Source organism: Diadema setosum, chromosome 15 (genome assembly GCF_964275005.1).
Source record: "Diadema setosum chromosome 15, eeDiaSeto1, whole genome shotgun sequence".
Classification (NCBI taxonomy): domain Eukaryota; kingdom Metazoa; phylum Echinodermata; class Echinoidea; order Diadematoida; family Diadematidae; genus Diadema; species Diadema setosum.
Window position 1 is genome coordinate 31,935,135 of NC_092699.1, and position 24,736 is coordinate 31,959,870.

The window sequence follows — 24,736 nt, forward strand, 5'->3', positions numbered from 1 at the left end:
TAATGTTAGTTTAATAGAATAGACACTACCTGGCGACCTATGCCCGAGCATACATGCCCAAACTCATGCACAGGTACAACCCATGCACATTCACATGTACAGTATCTCAAATGCGTTGTCCTCGACAAGACCAAGCTTTTGTATACATTGCCTCTTACTACACCATTCTCCCTCCCCACCCCCCCCCCCTCATTTGCTGGCTATTTACTCCCAGGACACACAATGACCACAGAGCTGTTGTTTGCCCAATGTCCTTCTCTCTCTCACTTTACTTTTCTCTGTCTGCCATCAATGACCATCAACCTTACCCCCCCCCCTCCCTTCAGACATAAAAGAAGGAGAACGTAATATATATAGAGTGCATTTGCAGCAGTAGGAGATCGATACACTACGTCCCGCCTTCTGATCCTCTGAAGTGGGGTAAACAATAGGTGTCCCCTTGCCATTGACTGGGTCTGCTCTTTAATCTCAGGGTCCCTTGGCAAGATAGTCTTACAAGAAGATGGACCCGTCTCACTCTGGGGTGGGGATGGAGGGTAACCAGGGGAGGGGGGGGGGGGGATGGGGAGGGGGTGGGAAGGGAGGGGTGCCCAGAGTAATAGTGTGTGTGTTTTTTAGTTTTTGCGTTAGTGTGTGTTTCTGTGTGTGTTGAGTGTGAATTTCATCCTCTACTTTGTGTGTAACTACAAGGTTGATCATGCATTGCTCATGGAGCTACAGCTACAAGCATTGATCAAGACAGTTTGTAGGATGAATTTAACAGAGGAAAGGGAGTGGGTGGGGTAGATGGGTTGTTTAGATGTGAAATGGGTGGGTGGCAAACTTTATGCGATATAATTCTTCATGTTTCTCTTTCCACTAGGGAGATATGAGCTTGGGGATGGTTGCTTTGGAGCAATGACAGAGGATGCTGCAATTGAAATGACTGCATCTTTAGTTGGGATGATGAAGCTGGCTTTATGGCCCACTTTTGATACACAACATGGATGCATGTACCAAGCTTTGCAGCAAGTGTTGATATCAGACAAGACGCTCACATCACAACTGAAATTTCACTCTCATCTTGTGACCAAGTTTCTCGTACAACAGCAAATGAGTAATATAAATTGAAATGCCAACATAGAAAAATTGGTATCTCATCCAGATTTGAAGATCACCACCTGTAGTAGGGAAAATGATCTGCTATCCTCAAGGATAGTAATTCTTATATTAACCCTAATATTAACCCCAAAACACCAACAAATCTGTAAAAATGTAAAAGCAAGTAATGAAGAGGTTAGCTATTTGATTAACTTTCCAGTGTATATGGCTTAATCCTTTTTGTGCAACTCTGGTGCAGTCAGGGGCAATGGCTGCTGAGACATTGAACAATTGATGTGTGTTATGTAAATTTAGTCTTTTTTTTTTCTTTTTTTTTTTAAACTAAACCCTCCCAGTCAGAATTAATCTCCCTTTCCTCAAGCCCTGGCTCGCCTGTTTGTTTTTTTTCTTCAGCTTTGTAAATGCCCTTGACTCAATTAGTAAGTCTGCTATCTTTCGTGTGTACACACACACACACACACACACACACACACACACAAAGAATAGTTGAATGAATGTCTGTGAAGTGTGTATGTTTGTATGTGTGTGTTTGTGTGTGTGTTTTGTGTGTACAGGTGGGAGAAGGGAATGTCAAGCAAGTATTCCCATGCTCGGTTGAACTCACAGCTCAGGTCAGCAATGGAGTTCACATGTGCATCCAGAATATTTGGTTGATATTATGTGTTAGAAGGTTTATAGGCAGTTTCTTGGATGATGTGTGTGTGTGCATGCGTGAGTGTGAAATATTAATTATGATGGATGGATTGTTATTGGTATGCCGGACGGGTTCAAAGATGGATGAAACAACGAAACTGCACCAGTGCTGCCTGCCTACTGGTATGTGGGGCGTTGGTGTACCCCTGTGCATGTGTTTGAGGTTATCAGTCAGTTCCACTTTGACACCAAACCTCATTATGCTCTTCTATCATTTCCAGCTCCTTCTCTTCTCTCAGTTGTCTTTCCAACTCCATCTTTGATTAACCCATTAAAGGCCAGAAACTGCTTATCTATTGTTTGACACTGTGTCTTTCTGTTATAATATTGTACTCTTTAGCATTTGTGTTTCTTAGGGTAAAATAAAGGGGGAAAACATAGGCCCCTTTGCTAGAAACTTTGCGTTTAAACGCAACTTGCAACTGATTGTCACTGGCCAGTCAAAATCATTGTTGCATGCATGTCTTCTTAATAGGGCAGACCCTGAGCCAATCAGAATGGTTGTTTCAAAATTAGCAATTATTTGCAATTGATTGCAACTTTCTTGCAACGGGGCCATAGAATCCTTTCTTTTGAATTATTCATGCTGTTCATAATGATTGTTTATTTCTGGTGCAGAATTGTCAAAAGCTTCTAAATCGCAGAAAGTATTAGAAAATTAATGTTTTGTGTCTGTCTCAAATTGGCAAATATTTGCAGGTTTCTCTCATTTTTACATTAAAAATAAATGAATTCAACCAGTTTCACTTGATACTTTTCTAGTATAAGATATTGATTCAGTGAAATTTAGTGGTGGCAGTGTAAATGAGGACAAGATTGGAATTTCTGCAGTGAAAGTTTCCCCTCTGGACTTGATGCGGTAGACTCTTGTTGCCATGGCAACCTGTTGAGTACATTCTGCCAATGGCACTTTGCAATGTTGGTAGGAGGAAGAGGAGGACATAGCTCTCTGATCCCATTCTTAATGAACTTCCTATGTTGGCTGGATCGCTCCCTTAAGCCATCCAGAGTACGTGTGTGTTGTAATTAATGTGACCTTAATCCCCCATGGTCATATGATGTCCCTTCTGTTCTGTAATATCGTCTTCCTCTGCCCAACCCCCCCCCCCTTTCCTCTTTATTCCAATGCTTTGCCAGGTTTTGTATGAAGTCATCACTCAATTCTCTTCTTAGGGATCTGGCAAGTATCCTTTGGCCCTGTGGTAATCCCCAAGTCATCTCTGCATCCTTTCAGAGCCAGGGGAGGCTTAATCATGTACACCGGAGGCATCTTGATCACATAATAATGACAACGAACAGTGAATGATCAGCGAGAAGATCGCTATTCTGTTTGGTTTGTGTCTTGGGATGGCATTGAAAGGAGAGATCTTTTTCCAAGCTAGTTCTTAGAGTCCGCAGCCTTGTGATTGGTTGGTTGTCAAGAGAATAGAATGCAAGACTTTGTAAGCACGTACCAGTGAAGAGAATGTACTGGGAAATATGAGTGTATTTAGGGCTGTTCTGTTAATGTTTCCTGGACCCTGTTGCATAAGATCATACTTAGATCAGGTAATTGCACCGGCATCTCTGAATGCTCTATTCTGATTGTCTGATACCTGACTTATGTTTGATTGTACATCTTTTTTATGCAACAGGGCCAGCCCTGCATTGTTTTATGTCCACATTGTTGTGCCAAGTCAGTTCAAAACTTTGTTATTGCTTGTGTTTTGATGGGATGTGGACAAACATGTAGGCCCATGGCCTACTTGTTTTCCAACAGTGATATTTGATGGACTGAATCAAGAACTGTACAGGGTATATGGCTTGACTTTAAGAAAGAGTACAGGGGTCACACTTAACTTTTTTTTTTTAACTAGCCAGGCGGACTACTTAGAATCAATTTTGACACTGAAGCAATATTTTGGCTAGCCAGACAGACTAGTAACTTCAGAATTTTTGATTTTTAGCTAGTCCGACTTGATTTTGGGTGGCCAATGGCCAGCGGACCATCGCCAATTTCGAACCCTGAGTAGGAACCAGTGAGTACACTCCAGCATCAGACTTGAATTTAAAAAAACAACAACAGCAACTTTTTATGTTTGTCCTTTTTATTCACGATGCTAGAAATAGAGTCTGGGCAGTCCAAAAAGTGCCGAACTTTGCCGGCTTCTTGAGACAAACAATCAATAGTGCCGTGTTTCCAAAAGTTTTATTCTCCGGGAAGAAGTGCACAAAAGGTGACACCAATATCCTCGGTGTAATGTTTGCCCCCATCCTAGCGCTTCTTTGAAACCCTTCAAGTCTATCCCATTGTGTCTCAGTGGACCTCATGGAATCCCCCTCCCCCTTTTCCCATCCCCCTCCCTCCCCCCATCTCCCCCCCATCTCTCCCCCCCCCCCCCCATCTCCTGCTTCTTATTCTTAGCTCTCCAGACCTTCACTTAGTCTCAGCACACTTCTTCGCAAGCAGGATAACACAAATCTTGAGATACCTTGCCTGTTTGATAACACATGTCTGATCAGTTGAGAAAGATGCTGTTTCTTGGAGAAAATATGTATGAATAATTCCTTCTTGGTAATTCATTTTATGAGGTGGCTTGCCATGCTAAGGTGTTCTTTTACAGCAGTGTGATATTAGTAGAGTTGTTGACTGTGGATATCCAAATACCATAAATATGTATTGTAAAGCCATAAATGTTCAAGTTCATGCTACTTTTGCAAATTTCGCGAGAGCCAAGATTTGCAAATTCAAAGGCCAATGAAAGTCCCTGTCTACACTACATAAAATAGGTGCCAGTGGCAATTCACTAGAATTTTATGCCGCAAAAAAAAAAAAAAAAAAAAAAAAGGCTGTGGGCTCCAGTTCGCGAAAATTTCTCGCTTAACAGTAGGGCCTATATAGAGTGGATAACAAACACCCATGGGAGAAGACTAATGCCAATGCCCTCCTGCACTAATACCCCCCCCCCCTTTGATATTCTTTTGTTCTGCCATGACACCCCACCCTGGTTCAGCACACTGCCCTACCTGACTGCTCCATAATCAGGGAGACTAGACTTGGTAATTGCACCTGAAAGCCAGACAACCCCTCTTCTTCTTCTTCTTCTTTTTTTTTTTTTTTTTTTTTTTTTTGGTGCTTTCCTGTAAGATGACTTGAGTGGCTAAGTACTTGACAGTTTCCTTGATGCCTGATGTTTTGTTTTTTTTGGTCCCACTCCTTTTTCCTTAAATAAGTGTGATGTTCTCAAGGGGCGGTGGATTCAGTATTGATAAGATAGAGTGAGAGGTCAGGTCTAGAGTTACATGAGGTGATTCTTTTGTTGTTGTTGTTTCCTATGGAAGTTGTGTTTACAATTCATGCATATCAATCATAATCATGTACACAGAATTTACTCAAGACTGTGGAGTGGTATTTCTTTACGTCAGGAAAAGCAGTTCCCCCTCCCCCTTCTAATCAGTTGCCTTTAAACAGAAACTGTCAACAAGTAGGCCTAGGCCTACATGCAGTCTCGGTGCTTTTTTTTTTACGTGCATGTATGTATTTGTTCATGGCCTTAATTCTAGAAAGTTGGCGGTATAAATGAAAGCAAGCATAAAGCAATTCAAATAAACACGCTCAATTCAAAGAGTTTTCCATTTGATCGCATTGTTCGCTTTGTTCAGAGCCTGCATTGATATTGTGCATAATGTGTTGTGAAGAATTAGGTTATGCACAAAATGGGAGAATGTTATTTCAGGAGGAACAGAGTATGTCTCAAATGGCATGTTCAAAAACACTTCAGTAAATTGAACAGAATGATGATGGGTAGAGAAAAAAAAACAGGACTTTGCCTTAGAGTAAGGCTATCATTCCTTCTGCATGAGGCCCCACATTTTTCTCGTGCATAGTAAATCACTGCAAGCACATAATATCCCCAGCGTTTCTTGTAATGGCTGGGTACGGTGCCTTGCAGTACTTGCATTGAATGTAGTACGCTGCTGCAGTTGATTGTAAAAATTGGAGTCTTTGTAGGAGCGCTGATTTATATCCCAGTTGAAGCATCTGTATGTCCGGACGCCTGAAAAGAATAACAATTACCAGACACTAGTTTTTACATTCTGGTCCTGCCCCCACCCCTCCCCCTGTATAAGAAAAAAAGAAAAAAAGAAAAGAGTAAAAATGGCGAAGGGAGACTGACAGAATCCTGTATAAAATTTATGATGTCTGCATTTATCATTTCATTTCTGTCCAGGGCTCAATAAGAAAGCTGGCCTTGGTTCAAGCCTGACATGTGGGCTTCTCCAGCTCATCCTATAATATTCACTTCTGTGACATGTTGTGTACTTTTTTAGGTAATACCCAGAGAGATTTTACTCAGTGCATGTCATAGCTGTGCATCCCTTGGTGTTGATCTTGAGAAACTGAAATCCATGGTCAATTTTATTTTTATCGTTGGAAGGTGGAGGGGAGGGGGGTGAGGAAGTTAGACTACCCCGTGAATGTTAATCCAGGATGCAATAAAACACAGCAGACATTTTGGCGAATGAATATGGAAAGAGTGGCAAGACGCTCCCTTTAGATTTGTTGTCGAGCAGCAGCAGATGTCTGGCTGCGGCAGCCATAATTTCCCCGGGCAAAGTTTATTCTGCCAGTCCACAATTATCGAGGAGGTCGTGTTAGTTTTTCGCAGCAGACGAAGAAGAGAGGGTGACGGCGGTGACCCATATTTCTTGCGGTCTATGTGGCCGGGTCAGTCTCTCCACCCTACCCCCCTCTCACTTCAGTTTTAAAATGCCCTGTAAAAATCGCAACTCCTATCGAAGCTACTTCAGCGTTATCGAGGTCCACTCATTATGTTCGAACTCTTTGCATCCCCAGAAATGGAGCACACATGCAGGTAGGTGTGTGTTCAAGTGCCATTTTGTATGGAAGGATATTAACCCTCACATTGCCAAAGACGAGTCTATTCGCGTGGATATGTGGGACTTACTTGAAGTGGTCCTTGCAGTGTTAAATGCACAAACTATTGTAGGATTTTGCATGCTTTCCTCTGCCTCTGAGGTGCTCAAAGTAAATGGGATTTGCGACCGTTCTATGTTCTTGTTTGTTTTCACTTGAATGATGCATAGCAGCTAGCAAAGTTTGTGACAGGAGCTCCAGCAGCACAGGATTTTATTTATCAGGATTGGGAAGATGTCTGCAGTTGCTGATATAAAAATCTCTGGAGCCATTGACCTCGTGTGTATAAAAGAGCCAGGTGTTATCATGGCTGGGTCAGCTAAGATTTTGTGACGGAAATTGGCGTTGCTGTCCCCGCCGCTGTAATGATATTATTTGCGGTGGACCAGAAGAGTTGCTGGTCGTAGAGATGACTTGTCGTGGACGGAAACAGGCAGACTGGCAGTATTATGTTCCTGCCGATTAAAATGGAGAAAACAAATACTCGGGAGAGAAGACCTTCATCGCCCCAGCTCGCTGCCCCATTTAGCCCGTGGTCGTCTGGCAGCATTGATCGGACCCAAGGGTTATCGGAGTGACCTACAAACAGACTCTCTGCCCACCCGGACTACTACAGACGCAGTAGTCGCCGGTCCAGGAGCGTGCTTGCGTACCGCCATTGTCTAGACAATGTGTAGAGAGAAGCCAGGGAGAGAGAGAGAGAGAGAAGAAGAAGACCTGCGGCTGCTGGAATGTTGTCCTGCGTCAGGCCACGACAGATGTTGATTATGTTATCCCCCGGGGGTGTTGAAATAAGCATTATGCCCTCCTTTCTTCAGTCTCCACTCTTTCTCTCCCCCCCCCCCCCAACACCACTCCATCCCTCTTGTAGTGGTGTTTTACCCCACCCTCGGGTCAGTAGACTCTGACCCTGAATTCATATGCATAATTTTCATAATGTCAACAAACTTCTCCTGCCTGTGCACACGGCATTAAAGGATTTGCACCTTTGACCCCATCTATACCTACACCAGTATGAATTGAGGGAGTTAGGCAAAGGGGATGGGGCCTTTTCCCCTTTTTGAGAGAGAAAGAAAAGGGAGGGGTAAAAAAAAAAAAACCAAAAAAAATCAATGGGGTTCTGAGGGCAGAGGTGTTAAGAACCAGACATGAGTAAAGACTGTAGTGGTAGATGAGTTTGGGGATGAAAGTAGTTATTTCATGAATGACCCAAGAGTAAATACAGCATGTGATATCAAGAGGATTGGTTTGTTTGTGTATTAAGTGTTCAATTCGTTTGTTGTTGCTTCATTGGTGTGTTCAGCTTGAGGACATCTTGGAGTAGCAGCTGGGATGTTAGCGAGTGATTACGACGTAGATGAAAGGTCATGTGCCATGCTTTAATAGTCTCTTTCCACTTATTAATTCATTCATTGATTTACATATGAGACAAACAGGGAGGGTGGTGTCCTCTGTGTCTTTGACAATTCAAATGACTCCCCCACCCCCACCCCCACCCCCTCCTTTACCAGTTCCTTTGGCAATGTGCCAAGGTTTCTTCTATGTGATTATGATATGGGTCTTCCTTGTTGTCTAGACTAGAGACAGCAGAGTCCAAACTTTGCTTGACCCCGAATAAATCTGACTGTTATTGGCCCACAGAAAGTTGGCAAATGATAGAGGTTCATCTGTCCTAATCTGCCCTCGGTGCTCTGAATGCTGAGGGGTTAATGGTGCTGTTAATCTAGATCAGATCAATAGAGTTGGACTCAAGAGTGTTCTATTTTTTTTTCCCCTTTGTCTCTCTTTTTTTCTTTTTCTCTCTTTCACTGTCATCAAATAGTTTAGAATGTGAGGTTGATGAGGCCCTGAAAATGTTTCCTTTGTGAGCAGAAAATAGTCTTCGGAGATAATAAGAGATCACTAGCCGTGGATGTCATTGATCTGTGATTTCAACAAAGCAAAACAAAACAAAAACAAGATGACAACAGCAACAAAGGCTCCAAAATGTGCTGATCGCAGTCAGCAGACTGTGTTGTACATCTGCAGCAGTCTGTGAGCTGCATTGTTGGATAGCTTTGCAGCTGGAAGCTGAGATCAGATGTGCTGGTCATTCTAATGTAATGACCTGTAGCCTTGGTGAGCAGAAAAAAAAAATACCAAAAAAAATGTTCTACCTCGTCTGTTCAGCTGTTGACGACTGGCTGATTTTGCTACAACACGCATTTCCTATAGACACCTGCCCGAGTATACTCAGAACTCGTCTTCAACGGGTTCAGTGAACCTTTATCTTCTCAGGTCTAGTCCAGGCAATCTAGACCTTGTAGTTTTCATGCCTGTTTGCAGGAGATCATTCTATATCTCATGTCATGAAGAAATACTGAGCCAAAAACAGATCTGCAGGCCCCCCCCCCCCCCCCCCCCGTACCATTTCATATTCCATTTCATAGCTATGTATACCTCTACCTCTACTAGGCATGGGATGCATTTTTGTGCTTAGTGGCAATCACATTTCACTGCACTTGTTCAAATGGCTTTTGAGAATGGGCTCCTCGCTTTGGATGAACCATTGTCTGATCATCATTGTACTCGTCCAGCAGTTGCCCTCCTCTGTTGCCCCTCCCCCTCCCCATAAGTGGGTTTTCTGCTCCTTGTTTTTAATGTTCTTGTGTGGTTTCAATTTGAAATCCATACATGATCTATTGTTGAAATGTATAATAGAGTGTGAGTAGACAAAATAGACCAGCAATCTTGCTTTATTTTCATGGTAGGAGGCTACCCCCCCCCCCTTGGTATGTTGGATTCCAGACATATTTTTTTTCTCTCTCCTTTTAACTTTTCTACAATGCAAGCAAAGCTTGACAAGCAAGCTGTAGGAAAATGTGGACCTTGAAGTGTATGTGAAGAGCTTGAGAGAAAGATCTATATGAATGAATCAGTCTGTGATGAGATCATCCCAACCAAAACATTGGAAGCAGCAGCTCATGTCTGCGCTGAGAAAATGAAACTAGGGGGAGTGTGAAGGAGCGAAGGCCATCGTTGTTGCATCGCGATTCTCTCAAGGAGATTGCCAGCCAGCGAAGAGTGGTGAGAAATCATTGCGATTCAGTTTTGGGGGGAGACTGAACAGAGGGGATATAATGCAATCGCAAAAGGCCGCCATAGTTCTCATGGCCTCTGAAGAGGTTTCTTCCTTGGGCGAGATATGGCGAAGGACTGTACATGACACAACAGCCTTGCGTTGCAGCACCTTTACCGGTGGGAGCATCCCCCTCTGTCTGTCTGTGTGTATGTGTGTGTGTGTTTTTGTCTGTGTCTGTGTGATGTAATCTCTCATCTGTATCATTCTCAATGCTAAAAGCTCTTATGTTGCTCGCTCCCAGCGACACATCCGGAAGCATGATGATCTCATTGGTATTGGTGATAAGTGGGATAGACTTTAGTTTAAAGTATGTGTGCGTAACGTGAGATCAGTATCCGACATAAGGAGATAGCCATTCAGTATTCCGTATAGGGAAGTGAAATCCAAATGTACATTTGGATGGAATTAATGTAGCAATATTAGTAGAATGCGTCCATCAGTGAAGTTTTAGGAAAGTTTGACTTTCTGTTCAAAAATTATAATTGTTTAAAGGGATCGTATAGTTTTGGTTGAGACCTAATTTCAGGTTTCTAACATTTTTTTTGGTGAGATAATGAGAAACCTCTTATGAAATACGAAAGAGCATGTAATTCTATGATGAATTCAACGTTTATTTGATGAAAATTGGTTTTGAAATGGCTGAGATATCAAAAAAGTGATTCTAATAAAGAGTGGGACCCACACTTTATTACGATCGCTTTGTCTTACTTTGTTTTTGGATGTTTCAGTCATTCCAAACCCGATTTTCATCAAATAAACTTTGAATTCCTCTTAAAATGGTATGTTCTGTACTATATCATAAGTGTTTTCTTGGTATCTCGCAAAAAGTTAAAAGCCAAATTGTCATCTCCACCAACACTGTACCATCCCTTTAAAGTTTTGGTGCTGCCATTGATTACTGGATGAGTAGGCTTCACCATTTTGTGACTTCACACATGGACAACGATATGAAGAAAATCTAAAGCGAATTTCAATCTGTCAGAGATTTGATTTGTAATTCCTGTCCAAAGTCACTATATCTAGGTGTCCACACATCACGTTCAGCTAACACTCCTATCTCACTTCCCCCATCACAACACACATGGCAATGATATACTTGATACACAGTTTACAGCAAGCATTGCAGATGTAGTAGTTAAACACACAGACACACACACACACACACACACACACCCACACGGACACACAGCAACAGCAGAAGGACATCAGTATAGGTTCTCATAGCCACAGTAATAGGCCATAATATGCAAAGTGGACTTTATTTGCTCGCTATCGATGGCCATTTTTCCATAAGTGCCGGGAGTATTTCCAGACAATGACGATTGGGATTGGAGTGGGAGAATGACTTCAAATGGTGCTGTCCTCCGTTACCATGGAAACAGATGATTGATATAGTCCACTGGACGGTAAAACTGGACTTGAGAAAGGCATTTGAGTCGTGTGTGCATTCAGCCTTGCGGATGTTGTGTCTCAGCTGAACACTATACAAGCATAATGGACTTGACTTCCTCATACAGCAATGTAGGGGGTGACTCAGCCTACCAGTATAAATGTCGAATTAAATGTACATAATGACAAAACATACATTGTACTGAAAACAATATTGATGTGTATGGAGGGATATGAAAGTGATACAAGCCATAATGATATCTTATTCACTTGAAAATGATAGTAATTTGTGATCTTCTGTCTTTTTTTTTTCTCCTGTTAAGTATTCGAGAGTGTCTACATTTCTTTTCTCTGAAGTGCGCTCTTAGGACAATAAGAGAGATGAAAAGAACATGGGATTTGCCGTGATTATTCGTGCCATCGTGAATTTCACTTGAGTGATATCAAGAGTGTATGGTCTTAGCTCCGCCCAGGTAGAATTACTCGTTCCTACGTTGTAAATGACATGAGGAAGATAGATGACTGGCAGGAGAGATCGTTACCAGATCCTCTTCCAACCACCTCATGATCCTGAACAGCTCGTCTCATGTGGAGCGTCCCGGAGGTCGAGGGTCACTGGGTGAAAGTGCGTGGGCACATGGGGTGACATTTTATGCTCGAAGTGTTTCTACAGCCATCTCACACTTGTGCGCTGCTCCTCCCTTCTGGGTGATCTGTTTAGGATGGGATTCTCCGAGACCAGCGAAAAAGAAGCCTCAGCTCGGGGGAAAGGAGTGGATGTACTGTGGTGATTTTTGCTGCATTCTTCCATGTGAATCTGTGATGTATTTTATAGGGAGTAGAGCGCATGCAGGAAGGGCACAAATACAAGCATTAGTGCCTTTATGCTCCTCGGCAGACATTACTAGTGTTCTGAGCTTGTAGGTACAACAATGGTGTCCCTCTCCATGGGGGAGATTCGAGTTGGTGCCCTGGACTAGTCGCCATTTTTGGCCACGCTTTACACTGGGGAAGCAGCACAAGCAAGAACCCCAGTAATGATCAGAGCGGGGTGGCATTAAAATGCCCCCACCAACCAATTGCAACTTGACTCTCTCTTCTTGGATTCTCTGCGACATAAAAAAATCCCAAGTCCATGAATTGTTGGTGTTGAACGAGGAAAAAGGGGTACTGGCCTTTATTTTTAGCAACCATATTTTTTTTTCCCCCCTCACTCCCTCTCTCTCTTTTCCCCCATTTCTAGCTTGTGCCCAAATTGAATGATGCCTTCAGTAATTCATTCAGAGCATGAAGTTGTCTCTGGTTCATGACCCCAAAACGAAATGGCGCGAAGAACCTTCTTTTCCTCGCCAGTGCGAGAGAGGCTTGGGGCAGATGGAATTTTTATTTTATTTTTATTTCTTTATTCTTGATGCCCCCTAACAAGAAGAAGTCCACTTGTGTATACTATGGAAGTTGTAATGGGAGAGGCGACAGATGAGCAGCCAAATTTGGCAGTTATTTCTGTTTTCTGCTCTTGAAATTTAAGATCGGCGCTGAGGCAGAGTAAAAGGTTCTATTTCTGACACCCATTTCTCCCTCTCTCTCCCTCTCTGCTTTTATGTGTTTCTTTGGAGGATTGGTGCATCTGCAGTGAATGGCCTTAAAGCCACCATTCAACATCGGGAGCAGCGATTGATTTTTTTTTTTCGAATTATCACATTTGATGCATGTGTAGGCCCTGTAGTTCAGTTGTATCACAGAAGCACCCTACTGCACCCTACTGTACGAAAAAATTTGCAATAAAGCTGCAAATATAAGGAGATGTCACTAATATTCTCAATAAACAGCCTCAGTGACAGTACATTCTAGAAATAGTTTTTAATGAAACTATTGTTCACATTTTGTAGATTTAAATAGTCCTACTTAACATTGATTATACTGATTTTGGCTCAATTGTCTGTTTGATGAAGATGCATTCAGATGCATCGATTGTGGTGTTCTGCAAAGACACACATGGTGCACATGGAGATACAATGAGCTTTCTCCAGCTTTGATTCCCAGTGTGAAGGGGGGGGGGGGAGTCGGAACTGTCACCTGTCTTTGTACATGTCAAAGGTCAAACGTGCCGATATTCGCACACACACTGAGACCAGGAGTGGCTGACAGCACTTGGCAGGCGAAAAATCTGACGTCAAAATCCTGGCATGCATGCAAGAACCCAGCAGAGCCTACACTACAGAAGTCAAAATAAAAACCAGAAGAAGAATGGGGGGAGGGGTGAAATAGAGAATTTAAAGAGGTATATATAAACTTTTTTAGCTTGAAACCCCCTGAGAGTAAGTGATGATTAACAGGATAGTGGGAGGCATACCAAACGGACCATGATTTTGAGATAAAGAGAACTTTCTTAGTTTTAAGTAGCAGCATAACCTTACCTAGTGGATCCCAGAAATGAGGACAGAAAATATGTTCCTTGTGTCATTTTCTTCTTCTGATATCCCCCCCCCCCCTTCTCTTCAAAATGTGAGAGCTTGAATTTGTAGGGAGAGTCTCATTGCAAAATAGCTGAGTGAAAAAAATCAAAACACCTTACATATCTAGCCCAAAGCATGCATGTAAATGTAGACCTACACTGTACTCAGCAGCACTACTGAGTAGTGTAGTATGTTTGTTTGTTTGTTTTGTGTGTGTGTGTGTGTGTGTGTGTGTGTGTGTGTGTGTGTGTGTGTGTGTGTGTGTGTGTGTATTTTGACAGACACATGCGGCTGTTATTAATGACCTGGGACAATGGCAACTTCTAGGCCTACATATTAGCACTCGTGTGTGATAGAACCATCTCTTTATCTGTACTTAGGTTTGATGAGAACAATAAAACAAAAAGAAGAAAATGTGTAACCTGGTTGTACTCGGGCTGAGCTGGGGGTGGGGGCACTTAGTGGGAGGGTTATGAATGACAGAGTAAAACAAAAATATTTTGCTCCCCCCCCCCCCCCATTGCTTTGTTTCCAAACCTAATATTTTCCAGAAGAATTCCTGTTTGTGCCAGTACTGAAATATTAAAAGCAGCAAATGGCACCTGTTGGCTGAAGAACCTTGAAATTTGGATGGTACTCTGCCTACTTTCTGTCTGCTCACGTCGACAGATTAAACAAAAACCAAAAGAGGCAAGTCTGCAGGAGGCCTGTATCATTGCCAAGGTCGCTGTGATCATTCCCTGACACCATTTCCTGTCGAATGCCCTCGCAAGTTTAGTGTTTAGCCAGTCTTCATGCTGGCACGCATGTTCAAGGTTACCGTGGTGAGGAGTAACAGCGTCAATGCACATTACATATCCTGCCTCAGTCTGTGCTGGTAATGTAGTTGACGTCAGTACAAAACTATCTCCTTAACCACAAAACAAACAGAACAAAAACTTCCGGCAGGAGTCTTTTGACCAACTGTAAGCCGAGGGATTTAATTGTTTAGACATATTCCCACATTTCAATTTCATGAATTTTAACCGACTCACAGCTTAGCCAGAGCAAGATGGGTTTAGTACTGTTGGGTAATAAAAGGGTCTGCGCCAATGACATGGTTGTAAGGAAAACTGCACATTATGTGACTACTAAAGGCCTATGGAGTAAGTGGCTGGTCCAAAATGTTAAAACAGTCATTTGCATTCCAGAGGAAGTGTATCTCACTAGGCTCACTGTCTCTTTACTACATGTATAAGGCCAAGTAAAAAAAGAAACCAGTTTCTCGTCCTCGCGCGCATCGATTTTGGCCGCCGCATCGATTTTTTACTATTTACTATTTTCAAAATGGCGCTGAAAATACTACGAAATTCATAATTCTCGTCCCAGCCCGCTCCCCGTCCGCATCGACTTTCAGTTGCCGAATCGACTTTTTTGATATTTACTATTTTTTCGGCCGCCGAAAAAAAGAAATTGACAATAATATTCACCTGCCATTACATAATGATGATGTCTCATTTCTAATTACGCCTTGCGTCCTCTACTTAGCTGTAGTACAGCTGTAGCTTCTGTAGTGCGTATGTAATAATGCATGCATTTCACACTGCTCCACATTAGCACAAAGCAGTCGAACTGTAGTTGGATGGGCGGGCCGCGGGCGGGCCTGGGCTGTGATGTACAGCGCACTCGGTACGTCGTGAACGCGATTCTAGCGGCAACATTTTTGCGAACAATCGCTGATATTCCACGCGTATTTCGCGCATTGTTCGTATTTTTCCCCGTTTCTCATATTTTAAGCGGATGAATTGTATTGTACAAATGCTTGTGAGGATTGTATGGAGTTTGTATACATTTTCCTGTCATTGTGACTATGTGCATGTGCGTGCAGTGTCGGAAGGTACGATAATGCAGTGGCCGCGCCGTGCCGCACCGTTTATTGGCAAAGTGTGCGTGTCTGTAGCTGTGTAGAGGCCCGTACACTCTGCTCTGTAACGTTGCATCTGACGGCGATGTATTGTTATAATATTTTGAAGATAAAATGAATGCGCTTTTCCAGCAAATGTAGAATTATTAAATGGGTGTATCTACAAAATAAATAACTTTTCCACGGATTCTGGTTTGTCTCGTATTTCTGCGGGATACTTTTCTTTACGATGTAAATTCACGGACACGGCCGTGAGTCGTATCATGGAGTATTCTGTAGTGTGGTATACAATATAATTATTCATCATCCAAATGATGAGTGATTATCAAATGTCTTTTTAGAACATGAAGAAACATCTTTAAATGTTTAATGCTATAATGCCATATCAGTATCATTTTGACATCCATCTGCAATTGTACAAGCCAGTTTCCAGTTGAATGTGCTACAACTGTATGTGAAGAAATGCAGATACATACCAGCTGTGTGGACACAAAAAGTCACAAACACCAATGATAAATAAAGCAGTGTTTTAAATATCATGGAATTCATTTCAGTCGTACATTCTTTGTTGAAAGACATGTTTTATACCTGTTTCAATTAATAGCACAATACATCAGAATTGCAAGTACACTGGTATCAGAAATGCCATTACAACACTAAATACCAGTTTTAAGATGGTCATTTTCCCTTGACATCTGTAGTGGAAAGAAAAAGCAAATGTATTTCTGTATGCATGAAGTTTCATTTCAAGTATGGTACATATTACGAATTATATATATTTGTTTGAAAATGCACAGAATGCAGGCAAGACATACACTTGGGACCTGGTCTCTCATAACACAGCTACCAGAGTGATATTTCATTTCATAAATTGGATATAGAAAATAGTAAGCCCTCTCTCGTTACCTTTCTCAGAATTACCGGACGAGAAACACATATTACTTCATTTTGACAATCCTCGAAAAAATAGTAAGATATCAAATAGTAAGGACCTCCCTCATCGCCTTGCTCAAAAAACCCGGACAAGAAACTACTTTCTTTTTTTACTTGGCCTAATCCTTCATGTGTGAGAAGCTTTATAGTATGATGTTCCAGACCCAAATAGAATAATATGGAGTACTTTATATCTACCTCATAATGGGTTTATGTTTAGAACAAGAGTATGCTGTATTTGAATCAAGTTTTGATCGATAGGGTCTACATGTAGCAACTGTGTTGTCCATGCAAAAAATGTGAATCATCATCTATTTACATTTGTTTTGCACCCTCATGAATAAATCTTTGAACAGATTTGTCATTTCTGATATTTCTTTTCATGAGGAGCAGAATGATGAGTGGCAGTGACGAAGTGGAGGAATAATATATCAGAATACACCTCTTGTAGACTTCAGGGCAGCGTATATGTTTTCATACTCATGTAGCGTCACATACCCTGCAGCACTTGATGTGGTTTTAGATTTGATAAATTGGAACCTAATCCCCTCACTTGTGATTGGAGATGTTCTCTACTTAAGCAAGAACTAAGAAGGAAATTTAGGCATATAATATGTCCAGGGAAGTAAGTAAATGTATACATTGCAGTATGCGCAGAAGCGTATGCAAGTACAGCCAATATTAACCCGTTTAAGACTACTCTGGTCCCAATTATAGTCAGGCAGGCTTCTATGGAAAATGCGTGTTATAGCAATATGAGCTCATCCTCAATGGGTTAAGGGGCCTTTTAACTTCACAGCATGCACCAGTGGCACACATGAAAGAAAGAGCCCTGTGGCCTGCTGATGACATTGTACTCATGACTGGTTACAATTGTGCAGGGTTGTTTTATTATTTAGAAGCATCAGGAATATTTCTAGGTCATAAAATGAGTAACCTTGAGTTGTTGTTTTACATTGTTTTGCAATGTTATTTACTGGATCTTACGCACCCAGCTGTTCTGTTTGTGTTGTGAATTGGGTGCACCAAACAAGTTCTTACTGGCTCTGCTGATAAAAGGCATACAGAGATGTGTATGTAGTCCCCTTGCGTTGTATTTGGGAGTTATACCATTGCATTGCAAGGTATGACGGGGTAATATTTTCGCGTGTCTTGAATTTCATGATCAGCCCAAAGCTCGCGAAAATCGCGAAAATAACAGCTTATACAGTACTTCAAAATGATATTAGTTAAACATAGTTATGAAGTTAAACATTGTATGTGAAAAGAGAAACATATGCTCTTTGTGTGTTCATGTGATAGCTATTGTAAAGCAAGTAGTGCACGAAACCTTTTACTGATGACTTCTGCAGACCTTATCTAAAGGAAGCACATAACTGCATCAGAATCTGGCCATATTTATCTCTAGCCTTGAGAGAGGTAGCCTTACCTCAAGGCTCTGGAATGCTCCTCTACTTCCCCTACATAATGTACTGCACTCACCTGCAATAGGGTTTAGCAATGAGGCCATAAAATGTATCCGTATGCCGCCAGAGGAACATGATTATGTTACCAATACCGACCCTGAGAAGTGAAATACTAATGTGTGGTAATTGTTACTATTGTACAGCAGGGGATCTCTTCACCAGAGTATGAACATGAAATAAATAGAGTTCTGGCACAGCCTAGAGGCTAGACCAGCATCTCTCTACCCAACACCACCCCCCCCCCCCCCCCTCTCAAATTTCAACTTAACATCAAGCACGCCTTTGCTGCAAAAGTAATAAACCATGAATGAATGAATAGATGTAAACAAATAAACACCCAGAGCTTGGAGGCTAGACTAGCCCCTCCCCACCCAATGCTGACCCCCCCCCCTCAAATTTCAAACAAACATCAAGCATACCTTTGCTGCAAAAGTAATAAACCAGGAATAAATAAATAGATGTTAACAAATACACAAACATTGCAAAGTCCCCTTGAGTAATAGATTTCTCTCTGGGTATACTACTTCTTTATACCTTTTCCAAGGCCTGAGATTTCATAGCACTGGTATGAGGAAGCTGCCCCTATTATATGGGGACTTCATGCTGCTAGCTTTTTGCCCTCTTCCTCTTCTTCCACCACCCCCTCCCCCCCCCCCCCCCCTCATTCTTTCCTTCCTCCCAGGAGGGTCACTATTAGCCCCAACTGAGAAATCAAGTGAGGTTACTGCAAGGTCACCTCCTCAGGCCTGGTCAGTTCCTGCAGCAAGGGGTCACTCCAGGTCAGAGTGGTTACATGTGGGGGGGGGGGGGGGGGGCAGACGAGAGGGTCACAGGAAGGGGGTTGGATAGTGGACCCTGGGATTTCTGGAGGTTTCCTAGGGGCCTGTGACTGTGAGATGGGGTGGTATTTGGGATGTTACTTGTTTGATTAAAGGGTAATGGATTGATAAGCCTAAAGGAAGTGATATGTGTGATAGGTAGTTTGTGCACAATCAGTTTCGTAAGATTATTTCACTTGAAATGTTTACTTTTCATTGACTTTAATTCTTTCAGGATGACTAGAAATATACTACTCCATGATGGACACTACTTCACCTACAAAACATGCACTTTTTGGAATGTACATGTTTAGGCCCTACTGGTAATATATCATACATACGAATATACAGATTATTTTTACACTGTACACTACTTCACGAACAAAACATGCACATGTTTGTACATCATATAGGGTCCTACATGAGCATACAGAGTATGTAGGCCTATACTTTTTTTTGTAATATGTGAAAGTGGCATACATCAAGTTGCTTTCATTGTCTTCCTCCCTCTACCTCTTTTTATGTCATCCTGTATATATACCATATAGCTGTCTATCCCCTTCATATTCAATCAGATGTGTGTGTGTGTGGGGGGGGGGGGGGTGGTAGGCTAGGAGTAGAAGGAATAGACTTGTAATCCAGACAATAATAAGTTGAGTGGATGAGAAGATCTCTGCCATGTGAATCCCTTAATAAAAGCCTGTGGGCATTGTTCCTCTGTCTCCTACCGTACATCTAGCTAATCTCTTCATCTTCCTTCTCAATTTTTCTTGTATTTGTTGTCAATAAATAGATATATGTAGGCCTATATGAATCATGATATATATGTTTGTGTATATATATACACACATGTATGTATGTATGTATATATATATATATATATATATATATATATGTGATTTTATTTAGCTTGTCAATGATAGCATATTGAATATATATCTCCGTGGATTGGTTGACAAAAAAAAAAAATAATAATGAGTGCAGAGGTAGAAGGGAATTGCTGATGAGATTTTGAATAGCTGGCATTTTCCTGATAAGCGATGAAATTACTGGGTCCCCTTCCCTCCCTCCGTGCCTCCTTCCCCTACATACAAACCAAGTTTTTATATTACATGGAGGGGGGGGGGGGGTTGGGAGTGAAAATGATGACATACAGGCAGTGGGTCTTCATCTCTTGTTTTTACTATGTGACACAGACTGTACCATTTGTACGGGGGAGGGGGGGGGGGATGGGGTGGGACTTAAAGGGACTGTACAGTACTGGTTGAGGTGGGGATTCATGTTTTGAACATTCCTAAGTGAGATAATGAAAAGCCTCTTTTGAGATATGAAAGAGCATGTAATTTTAAGAAGGATTCAACGTTTATTTGATGAAAATCGATTTTCAAATGGCTGAGATATCCCAAAAAGTGCTAATAGTAAAAGGCGACATGCCACAACTTTATTAGGATCTCTTTGTTTCACCTTATTCTTGGATATCTCAGCCATTTTAAAACCGATTTTCATCGAACAAACTTTTGATACCCCTTAGAACTGCATGCTCTTTGACATCTCATAGAGTGGTTTCTGAATATCTCGCAAAACGTTAAAAGTTTAATCCTCACATCGACCAGAACTGTACATACCCTTTAAATGAACACCAAAATGAAATATGTAAGAGGATTCATGAGAAGCCTGAAGAATATGACTGACATTATATTGCTCTTCAAATGAAGAACAAGATGGGGGGGGGGGAGGGGAGGGGTAAGATCTCCTTCACAACATAAGACTGGACTGTTTTTGCGTTTTCCCACCGCGGCCTCTCATTACTGGGAATAGAATGTTCCTCCAGCAGCACCTGGCATGTGCATCAATGCCAACCCCTGTCATTTGCCCCTAGCTGTGCCCTCTCCCATACCCACCGGTCCCATTTCACCCTCACCGCCCCCCTTCCTTTACAGTTACATCGCCTTTGCCAAAGGATGAGATACAATTTGGAGTTTGATCCTGGGAAGTGTGATGAGGGATGTGTGTGTTGCCTCACTGTGTTTCCATTTTGTATCTTATCCTCTGCAAGAAAAATATAAGTCTACCAGGGGTAGGCCTATTTGATTGTCAACATCATTTTCTTATTCGGGGGGGGGGGGGGGGGGGGGGGGAGGTGGAGAAGAAGAAAGAAAATTTCATTCAGAATATTATGTCTTCCACTAGTAATAGGCCTAAGGTTTCCAGGTTGGGATGGCTTATAAAGTTTGCGCAGCAATATGTAAATGTCCTCTTAATTTCCTACAGCAGTCGATATACATGTAGTTTTCAAGACCATCTGTGGAAGAAAAAAAAAAGATCCATGATGGTAATTGATACCATTCCATCAGAAGGGGGTACAGTCATTACATAATGTAAACATGTTACTGTGGAAGGCATGACAGGGCCTCTTTCTACATCAATCATCTCCAGTGCATGTATCTATCTATCTATCTATCTATCTATCTATCTATCTATCTATCTATCTATCTATCTATCTATCTCTCTCTCATTCCTTCATGCTCTCTTCATCTGCTCTCGTCAACTCTCTGCTGCCATATCTTTGTCAGCTTTCTTCTGGGTCCCATCATCTTCCCTCTGCCAAGACTGCCCTAGGAGCCAGAGTAGGCATTCTGCCCGGGGAAGCAAATAGGAGACCATATGGCCCACTTTGATAACAGTCAAACATAATGCCTGCTACATTCGGAATTGACTTTGCTCTGGATATCATGCAGTAGGGTCTAGTGTGTCCCGGCCTGAATGGTATATAGTAAACACTGGCGTACCTGTGTGACATTTTGAGGGATCGTCTTTCAGGGAAAACAGTTGCATTGATTGCTGTATGATGGGCCCATCAATCAGACTAGCTGTAGAAGTGTATTAAATCTGATGTCATTGACTTGACTTCTTATGCAGGATTTCATGTCCGGTTATAGTTGCCAGTGTGTGCGTGTGTGTGTGTGTGTGTGTGTGTGTGTGTGTGTAGGCCTACATGTGTTGTGTGTTTCATAATTTGTACTCAAGATGCTGTGTATAATAAGAGTGGTGCATGTTCTCATGCCATATCAGCCCGTATGCTGAGGTAATGAGAGGTTTGACACGGCAGATAAAAGAAGGGAATTGCAATCTTCTAGTTTCTGTACGGAGTCCCGTGACAGATACACGCATCCAGAATTCTCCCACGAGGAGGCAGGTCGGCCATGATTACTTTAACATGAGCCTGCCATGTTCCTTCCCTAAGTGCACACCCTGTTTCATATGAGACGTTTGCATGCTCCGAGTTACAATTGCCCCAGAAAAACACTGTAAAGGTGTAGGCCTACACATTGTCCAAAGTCCTAGGCACAAAAAGGGTTAAGTTTGGTGCTTAGAGAGTGCTGTGCATGTGACAGAAAAGTAAATACCAGTTTCATTGTTTCATGAGGGTAATGAGCTAGCTTTTGCACCCTCTTTCCCATCATCCCTACCCTGTTGGTTGGTTCCATAGACTTGCCTTCTAGTCAATTCTCTCATCATTCAAACACAGCAGCCATAGAATCGCTCTTCATCAAGTGATACTTTACAAATAACATGAATCGCTGCGTTTACCATCAATTCTAAAATTCCGAGGTCATTTCTTAGAATTTACTGGTCCAGTAGCCCCTCAAACCAGAATTCTATCATCCAGTCTCTCTGGCAACTGAGAAAAACCTGCCAAGTACAGTACATCTGCAGAGTCTATTTACATGTAAGCCAGCCCCTTCCACCCACACCCTTGACCCTAATGCACATTAGTGGAATCATGAGAGGTCACTACAGGTCACACAGGGAGGGGTGTATAAGTAGCAGTCTCAGTAGCTAGGCCCAGCTTCGTGGCATTGCGGTGGCGGGGCTTTTAGTTTATATCGACTTCAACAAGAAATTAGGGTAATGACAACGGTGTATTTTCTCACACCAAGAACACTTTTTTTTTTCAAATGTTTTCTTTCTCTCTTCTTTCCCCTTTCCTTCAGAACTTTCATGGCCACTTGTTACCATTGCTGCTCAGGATTGATCATAGTTACCCTTCTTTCTGGCCACATGTTTTGTGAAAGAAATCTTTTGTTGCCTGTTTGTTAATACCCACCCCATCAAGGTCTGCAGACAGTAGACTATGCTGCTGCTATCCTGGGTGCATGCACGTGTACAAAGGCTAGAAAGGCTCACCCTATGACACCCAACTGTTCTTGTCGTCTCTCTATCTATCGCTGGCGAATGTGCCACACCACTCCCACACTGGTATGTTTACCAGCAGCTTTTCTTCCTTCACCACCAACTTGGCTGCGTTCCATGTTACTGGATTTCTCTTTAACCCCCCCCCCCCATCCCCATCCCCACCCCATCAATCCCAGTACATTTGCTCAGGGCTTCTGCAGACACTGCATTTTCTTCTTTTTTTTTATCTGCAAGTTTGTTAAGTTTGCCTTTTCATTTCTTTTTTGTTTTCAGCAGCATATTCTGAATCCCATCTTCTGCTTGTTTAAGCTGGAGAAAAAAAAATACAGAGTTCCGTTTCCGTAGGCTATGCGACGTGATGCTCTTTTCTTGTGAGCATTCATGTAGTGATGTTTGTTTGGAACCATGTAGGTTTAACCCAGTCATGCTCAAGAGGCATAAGCATCCCATACAAATGCAAGGGAATGCAGAGACGGGGGTCTCCAGAGAGTTAACCCGCTACCCCTACAATAGATCTATTTTCTCTTCTCTATGTGTGTATGACCTCCACCCCTTCCCCCTTCTTTAACCAAAACCGGTCTCTCACATATTTAGGAGTGTATGTTATCACATGCAGTATTGTATTCCCATTGATATATGTTATCACCCCGTACCCACGTGTTGCCCGAGCGAATCGATGCTCTATTTCCAGTTCTGGTCTCCGTGCATGCATGCCAGCGAGATCTTCTATCATGATCGGCACGCACATTGTGTTTAGCAGCAGTGGATAGGGTTAGTTTGTTGGGGACAACCGACAACAACAATGGGAAATGGTGATAACCTATTTTCTCCAATCTCTCTGACTGGTCTGAGCTGGTACCAAGTCCAACTGTCTTGATTGAGTGAAGTCGGTGTAGACTGCATATGGCAGCATGCCGTTGCTTTGGTGAAAGTAATTTTTGTTTGGCGTTCAGCAAGGCAAGTGATTTTATTTGTCATATCATCTTGTCCTCCTCCTCCTCTTCCTAAGACTCAACCACCACTTCACCAGTAGGCCTACTTCCAAATGTTCTCTATTTCAAAGTAGCACATGTGATATGCAAAACATCGATGAAGTCAAGTTCTCATACTAGTCTCATTTTAGCTTAGAACGTGAATTTCTTTCGGAAGACAAAAATCTCCCCCTGTCCTTTTAAGAGTTTGTGTTGTGTGACATTGATTGAGAAGTTTAGATTCTGTATTTTTTTTTTTTTTTTTTGGTTTCGTTTTTCAGAAAAGAAATAGTGCATGATTGAAAAGGATTTAGTTTGACTGTTGCCTGAACATAGGGGTTGGTGTGGCCAGAAGTAATTGTGGCCTCTAATAAAGCGCTGAAGTCCGTCAATAATGATGCTCATTAGTGACAACGTATTGCAGCATACGAAACTGTGATTGTAACATTGCATACGTCTGATGTAAACGATAACCACTTGGCTCGCTTCCTGATCTTCAGATTGATGGAAAATGAGAAGCAGTAAGAGAGAGATGAGAGCTGTAAAAGAGAGATGAGAAACACACTTGTATTGTCCAATCATTTTCAGTGCCTTTCTGTTTTGAGCTCAACTCTGACACACTTTTTTTCTATTCTTCTTCGTCTTTGTACCAAATGTCATCTGGGGAAAGACTGGGTGAATGAACTTGCTTTCATAACAACATCTGCTGCCTTTAATTGTAGTTAAACAAACCAAACAAGAAAAGGCAACATGAAACGACCTGACTCTGT

At 42.1% G+C, this 24,736-nt stretch overlaps 1 protein-coding gene across 1 annotated transcript in view; it reads left to right on the top strand.

The window, feature by feature from the left end:
• Positions 1–24,736, top strand: part of LOC140238679 (ski oncogene-like) — a 90,542-nt gene that overhangs the window by 60,133 nt on the left and 5,673 nt on the right. The window lies entirely within an intron of this gene.